The 17,608-nt window shown below is 41.5% G+C and overlaps 1 protein-coding gene across 1 annotated transcript in view; it reads right to left on the reverse strand.

The window, feature by feature from the left end:
* LOC122808810 (homeotic protein proboscipedia-like) overlaps positions 1–17,608 on the reverse strand; it is a 1,259,012-nt gene that overhangs the window by 569,615 nt on the left and 671,789 nt on the right. The window lies entirely within an intron of this gene.

Consider the following 17,608-nt stretch of genomic DNA (forward strand, 5'->3'; position numbering starts at 1 on the left):
ACCAGTAGCCACACAAAGTATTCCAAGATACTTTGCATAAATCACATTAATCCTACAAATGCACACTAGTCCTGCAAAACCAAATAGTGGCTGTTTAAACCTGTCCTACAACAAACATAGCAGTTACTTTCTGCTGGCTGTTCCAAATGAACAGTAGTCCTGCAAAGCCAGACAGTTTGTTTGTCTTTTTGGCTTTTCTCGGTTAGGGGTCGCCACAGCAGAACTCCGGTCTGCTAATGATTGGCAGTAGATTTTTATGGTGCCGAGTTGCCAGCCCGACGCCCAACCTTCAACGAAGGCACGCCCATTCACGCATGTCTTTTGAACGCCACTCGACTGCGGGGAGGACATGCAGACTCCACACAGAAGGCACTACAACCGAGAATCGAACAGGAGAACCTCTTGCTGTGAGGCAACAACGCTACCGCTGCACCACCGCAGCTTGCAGAGCTTGCAAAGCCAGACAGTGACTTATTTAAAAAGAGAAAATAACAAGAGAGTTAGTTATTTTCTACAAACCACTCCCACCCACCACCCCCACCTAGCAGATGTAGGAAATTCTACATGTACTTCAGACATCTGTGATAAAAAAAAAAAAAAACTGATGGCCATATAATGTGCATCACATCTATTCCAAAATAGCCACTCATTATTCTAAGTGCCTTCATACCACTCATGGTAATTGTGCAAACGCACATTAATCCTGTAAAGCCAGATAGTGACTGAAAACAATAACAAAAAGAAGTTATGTCTTACCTTAATGCTCCATTAGTATTGGTGATCCTCATTCAGTCATTACGCCTGGGTTATCGGTTCTGACCTCGGAACCGAGCCGGCCATCTTCCAAGCTCGTGACAGCCACAAACTCTTGAGCTAAACTCTTACCCACAATTCCCCTCTCCCTGTTACCTCATATTGAGTTTGCAAGTCAAAGGAAGTAGGTGCTACCTCTGTTCAAAGAACCTAATGGAACCAGATGATGAGATCCACTATAAGCCTTAGGAGGGGGAAGGAGGGAGGGTCGTAATGACTGAATGAGGATCAACAATATAGATGGAATGCTATGGTAAGACAACTTCTTTATCTGATATCATTCATCCTCGTTCATTCCTTACGCCTGGGACAGAGTCCCCAGCTACCTTTACTCCTGGGAGGCTCTCATGGAAGGACATTCCTGAGCACTATTGAACCAAAGGACGCTCTTCCTCTGGAGGCCAAATCCAATTTGTAATGGATGATGAAGCTATGGGGTCTAGCCCAAGTTGCAGCTGCACAAATGTCAGATAAAGAAGCTCTAGCATGAAAAGCAGCAAAAGTTGCGACCGACCTGGTGGAATGAGCCCTAACAGCTGTAGTGAGAGGGATATTGTGAGCTTTGTAAATAAATGTTACACAGTCTTTTAACCATTTAGCCAATGTGACCTTAGAAACAGCACATCCAAGTCTACGACAAGAATAGGCCAGGAATAGCTGATCTGATTTGCGAGAAGCCTTAGTTCTGTCCAGATAGAAATAAATTTGCATGTGAATGTCAAGGGTATGTAGACAATACTCTCCTCTGTTAGAATGATTGGGAAAGAAAACTGGCAATTCAATGGATTGGTTAATGGACATTTCAGAGATCACTTTTGGCAGGAAGGAAGGATTAGTTCTCAATGACACTATCTTTATGAAAGATTAAGTAAGGCTATTTGATGCATAGAGCTTGAAGTTCAGAGATACATCTGGCAGAAGTAATGGCGACCAAGAACAAAGTTTTCCAAGAAAGAAACTTGAGGTTGCATGAAAAAGCTGGTTCAAAAGGAGACATAGTCAACGCTTGCAGGACTAAATACAGAGCCCATGGCTGGCTAGGTTCTCTAAAAGGGGGTTTCAAATGATTTATGCCTTTTAGAAAAGTCTTGCATAATTTGTGTGACATAAGAGAAGAGTCATGGACACCATTGTGAAAATTAGATATCGCGGCCAAATGAACTCGAATGGTAGAAGCAGACAGGCCAGATTGGAATAAACTGGACAGGCACTCCAGTACTACCTGCAATGGCGCTGAAAAAGGGTCTATCTGTTTTTCTTTCATTCAAATGGTAAACCTTTTCCACTTGCTGAGATAAGTAGTTCTGGTGGAAGACTTATGAGACGCAATAAGAATGTCACGTACTGGGGAAGACAGATCAGTCTGCCTGGCAATCTCTGGAAGTGGAGGAGCCAAGCTGTGAACTTCAGTCTGTTCAGGTTGGGGTGAATCAGGTTCTGTGGATGGGAGATAAAATCCGGAGTTGGATCGAGACTCCATGGTTGATCTAGCAGGTGAGGCCATAAGAAGGGGAACCAAATTTGCAGAGGCCAATATGGCGCAATGAGGATCATCTTGCTCTTCAACCGGTGGGCTTTCTTCAGGAACTCGGGAATGAGAGGGAGAGGGGGAAAGGCATAAAGCAGACCCGAGGGCCAATCGTGGACTAGAGCATCCCTGGGTGACTGTCCCTGAGGGGGAATCAGGGTGAAGTAATTGCTGCACTTGTAGTTGGTTGGGGATGCAAAAAGGTCGCAGCAAGGGAAACCTCAGCGGTTTAAATTCTCCACCACTATAAGAGGATTTAGAGACCACTCATGTGGTTGCCGAATGCACCTGCTCAATCTGTCTGCTATCACGTTGGAACTCCCAGGAATGTGCGTTGCTAAAAGAAAGTGGTTGGTAGCCATCACCCATTGCCATATCCTCATGGCATCCTGACAAAGTGGGTAGGATTTGGTTCTGCCTTGTTTCTTGATGTACCAGACTACAGCCATGTTGTCCGATTGTATTGCAATAGTCCCTGACGGAAGGTGGGGATGAAATGATTGCAACGCTAAAAGCACCGCCCTCAGTTCTAGGACATTTATATGCAGATAAGCCTCTAGGTCTGACCACGTGCCTTGGACTGTCTTCCCCTGAAAAAGTCCCCCCACCCCATCAAGGAGGCGACGGTGGTCACTGTGGCTTTGGGCTGCTGGGGTCTGAAGGGGTGAGACCATTGTGACGGGTTCTGCGACATCCACCAAATCAAGTCTTGTTTGCATCTCTGAGTCACCCGAATCTGGGATGAGAGAGGAAACTGAAAAGGGTACCATTGGGTGAGTAGTAACCATTGCAAAGGCCTCATGTGAATCCTTGTGAGGGGGACAATGGTGATGGAAGCTACCATGGAACCCAACAGCTGGAGAACAGAATGTGCTGTCGATCTTTCTCTTGAGAGGATGGGTATGAGTTGTTGTTTTATCCATAAGATTCTGTGCTCTGGAATCAATGCCATGCAGTTCTTTGTATCCAACAGGACCCCAATGAATTCTATGGATTGGGATGGGGATAAGTTGGATTTTTGCCAGTTTATAGTTATACCTAACCTTTCTGTGGTGTGAAGAAAGTATGCCAAGGCTTTTTCCAATAGATGTCTGGTGGGGGCGGTGATGAGCCAGTAGTCTAGGTATAGAAACACCCGGAATCCTCGCAGTCGCAGGTGAGCTCTGACAACTGCCATGCACTTGGTGAACACTCTGGGGGCTGTAGAGAGTCCAAAGGGCAGTACTTGGATCTGGTAATGACTAGCTCCCTGCATGGAAGTGAAGGAATCTTCTCGATGGTCTGTCCACCTTTATGTGGTAGTATGCATTTTGAAGATATATAAAGTACATCCAATCACCTGCCTCCAAAAGTGGGAGGATAGACTGTATTGTGACCATCCGGAATTTCTGTACTACAAATTTGTTTAGGACACTGAGATCCAAAATTGGTCTCCAGACCCTGATCTTTTTTGGCACTAAAAATAATCTTGAGCAGAATCCGGAACCTATCTGGTCTGGTTGGACTATTTGGATGACTCTTTTTCTTAGCAACTTTGAAATCTCTAATGCTGCTTCTACCCTTTGACTGGGTGGAACGTTGGGTAAACTCTTTAGTGGGGCGGGACAAAGATCGAAGGTAATATGATAACCTCTGGTTATTATCTCTCATACCCAAGAATTGGTGGTAATGGTTAGCCAGGCAGAAGGGTATAAAGAGAAACGACCCCCAACTGCTTCCAGAGGAAAGCAGTTGGGCTGCTCTTCAGGAGCGCTGGTAGGACTGGACAGAGAAAGAATCTCTGGAACCCTGGTTATGCAGACCTCCTCTGCCCTGAAAGGGGTGTCTTCCATATGAGTTTCCCCCTCTGCCTCTAGGGGAAAACTCAGCTCGTGTGTCACGGAAAGAACCCAGAGACTTTTTGTGCCACATCTTCCCACTCTTCTGGTTTCTGGAGAAAGCCCATTGAGGGGAAGAATAGCAGACACCCACGGCAGAAAGGGTCTTACCGTCCTGTTCACACCTAGCCAGTGTGTCTTTAACCTTTGGTCTAAACAACGAAGAAGCTTCAATGGCAGCGTTCTGAAAGGAAGCCTTGAAAGGTTCCGCAAAATCACACAAGTGCATCCAGGCATGCCATCTCATGACTATGCCTGCACCTGCTGCTCTAGCTGCTCCTTCTGATGCATGAGAAATCAGACGCATGGAGGAGTTAGAAATTGATTCAAGGGTGGCTAACTGTGAGGCCACTTTGTCCCAGACCTCATCAGACACAGCTCCGGCCAAGGTTTCAGACAGCTCAGAAATTAAGCCTCTTTGAAGCCTGGTAAAATGTGTCATATAATTCAGGGACCTGAATGCAAAGGTCACTGATGCAAAGGTACCCTTCCCTAATCTGTCCAGCGCCAGGGACTCTTTGTTAGGTAGGCGGACAGTCTGGCTTTCTTCCACCAGATCCTTCTTTGTTGCGGCCACCACCACCATGGCATCTTCAGGAAGACCTTTGGACCAGTGAGGCTCACTATGTGGAGGGGACAGGATTTTATCTGGCCTGTGGGGAATGGCATCAATGGCTTCAGGAGCCTTCCATGCATGCTGCACGATGAGACGGACAAGGTTATTGGCAGATGGAGTAACCCAAGAGGTAGGGGGCTGGGCATGAAAGGCCTGCAGGAGCACAGACTCTTCAGAGTTCAGGTTAGAGGGCTACCGATCATCTCACTGCTTAAGTATTTCGAGGATATCTCCAAAGGATACCTCAGAGGGTGACCGAGGGGACCCTTCCTCATCATCAAAGTCTGTGTCTTCCATGAGGGACTCTTATGGGGAGTCCACGTGCTTCCTCTTACACAAACTATTGTGATGAACTTCCTCAGGGGGAGAATCTGGAGAAGACAGCACAAAAGGGGCCTCCAGTGGGAGTATGTCCTGAGGCCCTTGTACCCGGTGTCCGCCAGAGGTGTCTTGTGTAAATTGCGGTCCACAGGAGGACGGGGGCACTGACAGCACAGGAGCCTTCTCCATGAGCTGGAAGGCTGGTCCACCCAAGGAGGTCACACCCCACTCAATCAAATCAGCCTGCTGACTTGGAGTCCCTGGATGGCTGTGGAAAACAGGGGTACATATGTTACAGCTAGCATCCAGAGCAGTGACTGGAGTGATGTCTCTCCTGCTACAAAGGCAACTGTGACTCCTTAGTGAGGTCCATGAAAGGAGCCAAAGTGAGAGAAGTCTGTGTCACAGCAGGGGGTTCCAAAGGCAATGAAGGAGGAGAATAAATAGGAGTCGTTGGAGAAGGGTGATCACCTCCAAAGGATGAGTAGTTCCTGGAGGGTTGGATACTTCTGGCCAAAAGCAATTGATCCACAAGGTGCTCCACATCATGTTCCGACAGGCATCTAGTGGATCTCATAGACATAGCTGAAGGGGAGTCAGGTCTATTCAAGGATGCAGGAAACTCTATGCCCACAAAGGGGTCTTTGGACAGTGCTAAAATAGGTGTGTGCACCGAAAATGGAGCCATTAAGGCTTGTACTACTGGTGTCTGCACCAAGGAGATCCTCTGTGATGAAGGTAAGGTCTGCACCGACGAGGTCGATGCTGAAGCGGTAGTTGGCACTATGGTAGGTGCCGAAAGAGTCTGTGCAGAAAACGAGGTGGTCGGTACCAAGAGAATAGTCGATGCTGCAAAAATAGTTGGAGTTGTAGCAGGAGCAGGCATCGGAACAGTCATCCATGCCGGAAAGGTCTGCAAAGAGGAAAACACCGGTAAGGTAGTCTGAACCAAGGGGCCCCTCGGTTCAGATGAGGTATAGGGCACAAAACTCTGTGCCGAAGTAACGGATGGTGCCGAAGGCTTCGGTGCTGAAGATCTAGGCACCAAAAGTCTCGGGGCCAAGGAAATCAAATCCAAAGTAGAAAGTTTGGCCTTCTTAGGTCTCGGTTCCTGGTTGTCCCCAGCAGGAGATGACGGGAGAGACTTGGCCTTCTTGTGTTCATCTCTTTTCTTATGGGAACTAGGAGGGGTTGAAGCCTCCAACCCAGAAACAGCCTCTGAAAAGGAAGATTTAAGTAGTCCCTTTAAAATCAGTTTATTTTTCCTTTCCACCAAAGTCTTGTTAGAAAAATTAGCACAAATTCTGCAAGGCAGCTCAACAGTTAAGTGAGGCACACCCAAACAGTAAACATATAACGCGTGTCCATCCGAAATAGGCAATTTATGCCCACAATCCACATATCTTTTAAATCCTGGAGCACCTTTTTTCTCTGCCATGATAGGAGGAAGAAAGAAAGGAAGGAAGAAGGTACCAACAATGGTACGAGAAATACCCGAAGGTAAAGCAGGAAAGATTTTACCAACGATGGTAAAGGAGTTACCTCACAGTAAGAAGAAAGAAGGTCTAGAAAAAAAAACAAAAAAGAGTTGCTAGATGTGATAGGGTAAGAGCTAACTATTTAACAAAATTAGAACAAAGAATAACTGCAATACGATAATGTATTATCAAAGAAGTTTATTTAGCTCAAGAGAAGTGGCTTAACACGACTGAATGGCGACGCAGCAAATGAAATCTGAGGTAACAGGGAGAGGAGAATTGTGGGTAAGAGTTTAGCTTGAGAGTTTGTGGCTGTCGCGAACTTGGAAGATGGCCATCTCAGTTACGAGGTTGGAACCGATAACCCAGGCATAAGGAATGAACGAGGATTAACAATATCAGATGGTTAAGTTACTTTCTATAAATATCTCCAAATGCACACAAGTCCTGCAAAACCAGATAGTGACAACTTACAACTTAAGCTGAGTAAACAAGAGGGTCAGTTACTTTCTGTAGGTAGCTCCCATCCCCAATCCAACAGTTATAGCTGTTTCTGTGTATGACTGTAATAAAAATGATGCCCCATTTCAGAGTTGTTCTGTGGAAACAATAGCCACACATTCAAGCATTCCAATTTACTTCACATAAAATCACAGTAATCTTCCTAAGGCAGAAAAATTAAGGAAAAGTAGCATCTGGTCATCACCCCACTCCCACCACAACACACACACACATACACACAGACACAGACACAGACACACACACACAGACACACACACACACAGACACAGACACACACACAGACACACACACAGACAGACACACACACACACACACACACACCAGGATTTGTTTTACGTTGATCTAATTCTCTTAGTTATAAGAGAAGCTTGGCACTCCAATGTCTCAAATTCTGACTGAATGTAGTACCCAGTGGTTTACCCATAGCTAACAATTTTGTTGCTCAATAATCAAGGGCAAAGCCAAAAATAACAAGGGGGAGCCTTAAAAACTTGAACAATATTTAAACATTACTCTAATTTACTTGTAAACAAAACAGGTTTTGCATCAACATGCCTTTTCCAGAACAATATAAAGAAACAGTAATTTCTGGCATTATTGACTGACAATAATTCTCAGACATTATCCAGTAAATTGAATATTTTATGAGGGACAGAGGAAAAATAAGAAGCAAAATCAAAGACATCTGAGAAAATTAGTGTAAATTTTTGGTGTCTGTCATTGCCATTAACAGTAAAAAAAAATTGAATTTTAAAACATTATCTCACTTACATTGTCAATAGCACTTTTCTCTTCCTGCTACACATATTACATCTTAATATTTGTTGTCTTCTTCTTCCATCCAACCTATGATCCACCTGGCTCATTCTCTAGGTAGGTCAAGGTCAGGATGAAGCAGGAGGTTAACAAATCATGGTCACGCTTGGAACTTTTTTCCTGGAGTACTTCTCTTGCTGCTGTGATGAGGGTGTTTTTCTGCTAATTATATTTTCTAAAAGTAACAAAATGCAAGTTTCTTTACTTTAAGAAAATAAATAGCAGAATAATGCCCCTATCACAGCTGCAAGAGCATTGCCCTAGGTGGCAGCCTTGTTCGCCAAGTGTTAAAGCTGAACCTGATTACCAGCACTGATTTCTCTATGCCAGCAATGCATGAAATGCACTGAAGACCGATCATCATCTGCCGATTGTGCCCTGTAACATTTTGCACCCAGGCCAGCCTCCATCCCATCCTAGATACATCCCACTCTTAGTGCCCAGTTAATGCACATTAATGCAAAACCTGTTGTTCTATTAACTTTAAAGTAATATTTAAAATTGTCATTCATTTTGGGCCTTTGTCCCCTCATTATATTTGGCTTTGTCCTTGATTCTTGAGCAAAAAAGTTGAGAGCTTTTCTTCTTCCATGTTTATATGAAGAGAATTTTATATTTTATAAATAAATCCGCAGTAAGAAACCAAACTACTGGCTCCAGATAATGTTTGATTGTCAAAAGTACAATGTCAGTGTTGCAAAGTCCATACTTGTAAAGTAGGAAACAAAATGTTTAAGCAATGTAATAATATCTTGATGTCCCCCTTTTTGATCTATTTTTTATGTTTTTGTTGACTAGGTTATCCATATTCTTTGGAGGCTTATGAAGAAAAGTTCTAATGACATGTAATGCTGCAGGAAGGTATATCCCTCCAAACAAATTAAGAGACCAGTAAAGGTATATACCCAAGTAGTACAAACTGATCATACAGGCATAGACACAGAATATAAACAAATGGATTGACTTAAGATAAACCGATAACATTTGACTTTTGTGCACCCATTCCTTCCCACAATTGACCATTTAGGCTTGCATTTGCAAACACAGACTTAAACGATGTTTACTTAACATACTTCACTAATTAACAAGACACACTTAAGAAAAATTACTTAATAAAAACTGAACTACAATTTACAAACATAACTGTCATTAATATTTGGTAAACACTTGACAGGTCTCATTTCAAAGAGTGTATTACTTCATACAGACACACATTAACCCATTTACAGTTAATTTCTAATGCTGTACAATTCCCAATGGCAAATACAGAAGGATGTAGTAAAGAAACCTTGTTACTTAAGCACTAAAATCTATATTCATTGTTAGAAAACCATAGGTTCATTGGTGTTTACTAGGCTAATGACCACAAGGGCCTTTTTAAGCCCAGCCATGCATCTCAAATCTCTGACAGGTGCTGGTACCCTTGATATGTGTAAGCAGGGGCTTGAGAGGTGAAACATTTACAAGCAAGGGCCTGGGAGATAAACATTTGATATAGGTGCCAAACCAGGGATGAATTTCCTGTTCCCCATCCAATTGTTCAAGTTACACTTGAATTGGGTTAGGAAGGAACTCTGCTTCACATGGATGGGGAACCTGTTCCAGAGAAGGAGTAGTCTCTGGGATATATACCCGTCTCGCCAGCAGGTCCTATTTATATCACAGGCAAGGTTTAAATCTTTACTACGGGTAATTCTGGTGCTGTTTGTTTTAAAGATATGCAGCAGGTCCATCAGAGTAGGGTCTGACAATGCCTTGTATACCAGGCATAGATCTCCCCTCAACAGCCTGTAGGAGACAGAATACAAGAATAGGGCCTTGAGGTGGTCAGCACAGGACATGTTACTTACACCCTGTATTCTTTTAGTGAGGAACCTCTGTGGACATTCCAATTTGTTGGATATGCCTCAATAAGTACATACCAAAGAGGGCACTGTATTCAATGATAGGCCTGATGAATGCTGAATACAGTGGAAAAATGACTTCCTAGATGCTATACCTTTGTTTATAAGTTGCATAAACAGAATTATTTCCTTACTACTGTAGACATGTGATGGTCAAAGGCTAGATTGCTCTCTCTCTGTGTGTCCCTAAGTCCCTGACTACTGGGTCAACTCTTAGGGGTGTGTTGTCAATATGATAGTTACCAGGGGTGGCTGACTCCCTGAAAGACACTATTATGCATTTCCTGGCATTCAGTTTTAGTTCATGCTCTGGCACCAGTGGCTTGTCTGTGTCAGCCCTTCCTGGAGAGCATTTTTGTCGGTGGGTGATTCAATGACAGGTCCTGATGATTTGCAATCATCTACAAATTTAGTCAACCACAGGCCACTGACGTTGGCCTTAATTTTAGACAAGTAAATGCCAAAAAAGGAGTGCTCCCAAGACCTATTCCTGAGGGACTCCGCTTGTAACTGACCTCCTTGTAGAGGTGGACTCCTCTTCAAACTTCTTGGTTCTGTCTTTGAGCCAGCTGGCTATCCACTGGGTTACATAAGGGTTTGTACCAAACTTGTTATGTTTGTCAGCAATGGCCAAGTAGGGGATTGTATCAAATGCCTTGGCCAGGTCAAGGTAGGCAGTGTGAGCCATTTTGCCCTCATCCATTGCTTTGGTGACCTCCTCACAGTCCATCAGGTTGAGCAGGCATGACCTGCCCTTGATGAAACCAAACTGGGTTGCGTCCAGTGTCTGTTTCCTATGTCACTACTGAACATGTCCATGATAATTCTTTACAGAGCTTTGCATATGTGGCTAGTGAGACTTATGGGTCTGTAGTGTCCAGGGTTTGTAGATGGCCTGCCTTTATGCAGTGGGATAACTGTTGCTGTTCTCCATTTATGAGGTATGAAGCCTATTTGGAGACAACAGTTAAATAGCAATTCCACAGGGCGTGATACATCATGCTATTTAGAAGGCATCCTGGGATACTGTCTGGGTCCACTGCTGTAGGGTTCTTGGCTTTAGTGAGAGCATTAAGGACGCATTCCCTAGTGATAGCAGGCAGGGGAGTTATATTGGATGGTATTTCCTGAAGGAAGGTTGATGAGGAAAGGGGGGTAAAGTTGGAGCTGAATTTGTCAGCCAGTAGGTTTGCTATATCTTCTAGCTCAGTACAGGTTGCTCCATTTACAATGAACTCTGCAAACAATTTTGTACTGTTTTTGAGGTTGTAGACATAGCTAAAGAATGCCTTGTGGTTGTCCTTGGCCTGGGAGGCCAAATTTACCTCAAATTTGGTTTTGGTGGACTTTATTTGTCCTCTGAGTTGTTTGTTTAGTTTGATTAGAGTGCTTTTATCTTGCTGGGTGCTGCACCTCCTAATTTTTGCTTCTGTTATACAGCCTACTGACGTTGTGATTCCACCAGCATGGCTTGTTTTTTTAATTAGCTCTGTACTTCTCCCTGGTGGGTAGAGTTGCCTTTATACAGCTACTAACATGCTTGCATACAGTTTATGCAAACAGTTCTGTGTAGGCAGTAGTGTACTCAGGGTTTATGGGAGTGTTGAAATGTTGCCAGTTTATCACTTAATAGTAGGAACAAGCTAGAGACCTGCTACAACAAAATCACCAAATTCGCCACAGGGGCATCCTACCATAGTCACCACTGTCTCTCACTTGCTGAACTGGGCTGACTTGAACTCCCTCACCTCCTTCAATGGTATCAACTATCACTCGCCCACAAACTAGTAAACCATCCACTAAATGTCCCATCCCTCCAGAATCTACTCCAAACCTATCGCACCACCAGACCACTAAGATCCAGCAACAAAAATCCCTTGCAGATCACTAAAGCCAATAACTCTGCAGGTGAAGCACTATTCTCTTGCGTCATAGCCAAATTATGGAACTCCCTCTCACCCACAATTACCTCCGTACCATCATGCACCCACTTCAAAACTTTACTAAAAGCACACCTAAAAACATGCTGGCTATGCCCTTGCAACTCCCACTCTAATTAGTATTTGTTCAAGATAAATCTTGACCAATGGATGGGAGGGATTACCTCAGTGTCACTGCTCAACAGAGGCACAGCAAAATAATGGGTATAGTTCCCCAACTAAAAGGGTGGCGTAAGCAAAACTATATGGGCTAGGCTTGTAAATGCCCTCGGGCAGATAGCCTAGTATGAACCTATGAACCTATGAATATCACCCACCCCATCCAACCACTACCTTTCTTTCCACCCCACTAACTACCTTGATTATAGCAAGCTCAGATGCTCATAAGCCTTATTGTAACATTTGTTAATGTCTGTTATGTACTTCGCAGAAAAAGATTCTAGTTGTCTACTGATGTACTATGTTCTTCATCTGTAAATATGTTTGTAATTAATTGCTATGTTAAATTGTTAATTGCTATGTAATCAAATGTAACTACTGTCTGTTTATTTTAACTGTGGAGCTTTTCTCCCCGGGTCTCCGCTGAAAATGGACCTACGTCCAGTCGGACACACCCGGTCAAAAAATGTAAATAAATAAAAATAAATACAGTTAGCCTTAAAGTAGTTCCTGAATATTCCAGGGTTAGCTGGGGTTCCAGGTTTTAATTTTTACTTCAAAGGAGACCATTTTGCAGTCTGACCTTACCAGAGAAGACATTACACTAATGGGTGTGCAGCAGTCTCCCATATTAGAGAGGACCAGATCCAGTATGGTTGGACCCTTGTTGGTGTACTGATAATCTAGTCCAGGGAGTTTGTGTTTACAAAATCCAGGAATCTCTGTGCCTGTACGTTTGGTGTCATATATAATTCCTAGTTAATAGTGGGGTAATTAAAGTTTCCCATGAATATGGTACTGGGTTGGATGGCGAGTGTTTCCAATAAACTTAAATACATGTCATGGGTTTCCTGGGTCATAGAGGGGACCTATAACTTGCAAGGAAGTGGAATTGGATTTTGTCTATGGTAATTTGAACATGGAGAAGCTCAAGTGCATTGTCCTGCTTGACCAGTCTTGAGGTATATTTATTTTTGATGCAAAGTGAGACACCTTGGTGTGCTTTCTGCTGCTTTAAACCATGTCTCTCAGCATTCTCTAGGGTGAAGAGAGCTTCTAGGGAGTAGATTTTTGTGTTCAGACTCCTAGGATACAGCGGTAACATCTTTAGATTTTTCTTGGTTTTGATCTATTATGTCTGAAAAACAGCTTGTTTTCTGTATGATCTTGCCCAGAAACTGAGTAGAAAGTCAGAGGTACCACAATACTACATAGATTGTGCAAGTCTGCATTGATTATGGTCAATTTTATAACTCACACACACAGCGTGTACAGCATATAGTGTACAACTCTAGATGAACTTAATGTTCTGCCACTGAAAATGTTATTGTATTTTTCACTTTCTTCCACAGCTTTGCATTGCCCTTTACAGTTTCATAGTAAAGCAGAACTTTAGAATCTTAGGCTGATGCTTCAAATCCTAATATAATCTAAAATAAAAGTTTTATATTTACAAATTTAAAACTTTATACAAATTAGAGTTAGCTAATATGGTAAAGCTGTGTGAAACTAGGCATATACTTACACCTACTGTAGCACAGACACAACAACCAGGTACAGGCAAATGGGGTAAATTATCTGTAATCCCCATCATGATCCAGCTTTACTGAGATTATACAGCAGATGCAGGGTGGTGTCCAACGAGACGGAGCCCGAATAATGAAAACATTCTTTCTTTACTCAATCCAATGATCAAAATGAAGTACAAATACACATAAAGTCACAGTTTAAAAATGATAAAACAATAAGTTAAGCACTTTCGTCAATACTCAGACTTCTTCAGAATAGTGAATTGCTGGCTGATAACTCCTTAAATACACACCCAGTCAATTAGTAAAATATTACCCCACATCATTTCCTTTCAATTAAGAAACATCACAGGAAGTGTAAGGTAGTAGTGAATACTCCCCCTGTTTGCAAGTACACAAAAAGTCAACTAACCAAATATTAAATCAATAGTGTCACATGTAAAGAATGTTATAAGGCAAAAAATACCAATGACAATATAAATAAATCATAACATAAATAACTGTTTAACTTTCAAAAGTGGTGCTATAGGAATTCTATCATTAAGACCTGGAGGGGAGTATGCATTCAGTCTGATCTGCCACTTTAACTCAATGTACTCCAAATATTCCTCAACAGGTCCCTTTGTCCCAAATCAACTTGTTCAAGAATAAAAAAACTAAAACTGTGATTACTTTGGTCATTAATATGCCTAAATAATGCATTCTTCATATTTTTCTGCTTGATGTCATATAAATGTTGGTAGACTCTAAGTCTAAAAGCATTTTTTGTTTTCCCCACATAATAACCTTGGCAGTTTTTACATACTGCAATATAAACAACCCCCTTAGTATAGCAAAACATTTTCTTTTTATTAGTAATGGATCCAAAATTCTTAAGATTAAATTTGTCTGTATCCATCATGAAAGGGCACTGGGGACATCTACCACATTTATACGTGCCACCTCTAGTGAGATTAGGTTTGCCTTTTTCAAGTCATCCTTTTATTGATGTACTCTTTTTATAAACTATAGTGGGTCTCTTACCTATCTTGTCCAAGACCCCGATATCATTATCAAAACCTTCCAATATTTATGTATTATGTATTTAATTTCTTCAAAATCTGCAGAATATGTGAGTGTCAATGCATGTGTAAAAATAGTATTATTGTGCCTCACATTATTGTGGCCATCCCTATTGCCCAATAGGGCTCTAAAGTGTCCACTGGTCCTCTTATTTATAACTTCCTGAATGATGTTTGATAGAAAAGGCTCTGGATAACCTCTTCTCTGAAACATATTGGACAAATTGTCACATTCCTTGGTAAAGTCGTAAATGTCAGACACCATCCTGGCCAATCTAACACATTGGCCCTTGACCAGGGCCTTCTTCTGGTGCAAAGGATGTGCACTAGTAAAATGTAATAATGTGTTAGAATAGGTTGGTTTCCTATATAGTTGGGAAATAAAACAGTTGTTCACATAATCTTTGTTTATGGTAATGTCCAAATAATGAATATAATCTAGATCCTTGACCGTAGTAAATCTCAAAAAACTGGTGGTACTGTTCGAAAAGAACCTATTCAAATCTTGTTCTGATTGATTCCAAAACAGGACAATATCATCAAGGTATCGCCCATACAATACCCATGAAGTCCTGAATTCGGAGTTAAAAATGTATTGATCTTCCCAATGTGCTAAGACAATGTTGGCGAAGATTGGTGCACAACATGCACCCATGGCAACTCCAAGCCTTTGTTTAAATAAATGTCCTTCAAATGTAATGAAATTGTTTTCCAAAACCATCTCCATACTACAAGTACAGATGGTCAAGATGGTGTCATGATTCAATATAGAAACTCATAGAACCAGTCCAGACCTATATCATGTGGTATAACTGAAAACAGGTCACAGACGTCAGTAGTCACCAGGATGAGGTTACTGTCATACATATTCTGATTGACTTTACCAAGGAAGTCCCATGAGTCCTTAATTATAGTAATCCGATTATCAAGGACCCCCTTAGTCATACTGTCAATGTATTTTGTTATACTAAATGTTTTGGAGGCTTTAGCATCTACAATGGGTCTTAAAGGTGGACTGTGTATTGATTTGTGAATTTTTGGTATTCCAAATATGGTGGGAATCTTGGGATGTTTGGTTAAAATGTAGTTGTGTGTGTCTAGTGTGATTTGTCCAATCAGTAAAAGTTGCTCCAATTCTAAGTCAATGTTACGATATGCTATGTTTAATTCATTTTGTGAGGTCTCAGTGTACACTTCACTATATAGTATGTCAAACATTCTACTATTGTAATCATCAGTATTCATAATAACCAGACCCCCACCCTTGTCCGGTTTCATAAGTCTTATATTAGTCTGATGTAAAATTTCACTCAAAATATCCTTCTCCTCTATTTATAAATTGTCTATGGGTGAGTCATTATGCCTATAACCCAATCGTGTTCTAATGTCGTTTTCACATAGAACCTCAAATATTTGTACCAAAGGGTGATTGGGAGGTTGAAAGGTACTTGGTCTTCTAAGGTTTGAGCCACAAGTAAAATTACTATCAGGAAAAAATAAAGCTAGATTTAATTTCCTTGTAAATAGTTTTAACTGCACCATAACATCTACTATGTTGCCCTTGCTAGTAGGCACAAAAATCATACCTTTGGATAGAAAATCGGCCCATTCCCTAGTGACAGTAAGACCACTGTAATTATAAATACTGAAGTCATCCAAATCATTAGTCACAATTGAAAGAATCACATTCTCAGTCTCAGTATGTGATGGGCTGCTTATCTCCGGTAGTTGTTCCATCCCCCCCTCCCCCTCCGTGGTGCAGATCGAGGACTGTAATAATTCAACCTCATCTGTCTTTGGTTGATTAGCCTCTCCTGAGGGGGGCTTGTTCTAAAGGGATTTCCTCTCCTTCCTTATCATCTTGTGTCTCACAAGCTTGCCCTAATGTACAAGTACTGTGATTACCAGTCATTTGATTAAATTGCCCTCTTGGGGGGTCTGGATAAGCCACACCCTTCTCATAATCCATTTTGTCCCTACATAACTTCCTTTCCTTTTTCCCTTTTAAATCACTGAGTTCGTTATAGACAGTATCAAACACAGCATTAAAAACATTTTTCTTAGATTCAAACAATAAGTCATTTTTAATGTTGACATCTACCTGATTAATTTCTCTTAACAATAGTGCCATTCTCTTATTGTTATCCACAATGAGAATACGTAACAATTCACAGCCTTGTCTGTTAAAAAATCCCAAAAGTTATTTGTAAAGATGTGAATCCTTTTCTTAATACATTCAGTTAGGTACTCATTTAATTTTCTTATATTTGAATAATAAAGTTTTAAACATGGGGATTTGTTGATCTATACAATTTAAACTGAGATCAGTTTTTAACCAATGTTCTATGGAAATGTTAACATAGTCCGCTTCATGAGGCTCATGCATATTCAAGCCTTGAGTGCAAGACGCACCAATGGTAGTGGAATACGTCACTTCCTTATTAATGACCAAAGTAATCACAGTTTTAGTTTTTTTATTCTTGAACAAGTTGATTTGGGACAAAGGGGCGGACCTGTTGAGGAATATTTGGAGTACATTGAGTTAAAGTGGCAGATCAGACTGAATGCATACTCCCCTCCAGGTCTTAATGATAGAATTTCTATAGCACCACTTTTGAAACTTAAACAGTTATTTATGTTATGATTTATTTATATTGTCATTGGTATTTTTTGCCTTATAACATTCTTTACATGTGACACTACTGATTTAACATTTGGTTAGTTGACTTTCTGTGTACTTGCAAACAGGGGGAGTATTCACTACTACCTTACACTTCCTGTGATGTTTCTTAATTGAAAAGAAATGATGTGGGGTAATATTTTACTAATTGACTGGGTGTGTATTTAAGGAGTTATCAGCCAGCAATTCACTGTTCTGAAGAAGTCTGAGTATTGTGGCGCTTAACTTGTTGTTTTATCATTTTTAAACTGTGACTTTATGTGTATTTGTACTTCATTTTGATCATTGGATTGAGTAAAGAAAGAATGTTTTCATTATTCGGGCTCCGTATCGTTGGACACCACCCTGCATCTGCTGTTCATTT

This window comes from Protopterus annectens, chromosome 8.part0 (assembly GCF_019279795.1).
Source record: "Protopterus annectens isolate FY-2018-M chromosome 8.part0, PAN1.0, whole genome shotgun sequence".
NCBI classification, from domain to species: domain Eukaryota; kingdom Metazoa; phylum Chordata; order Ceratodontiformes; family Protopteridae; genus Protopterus; species Protopterus annectens.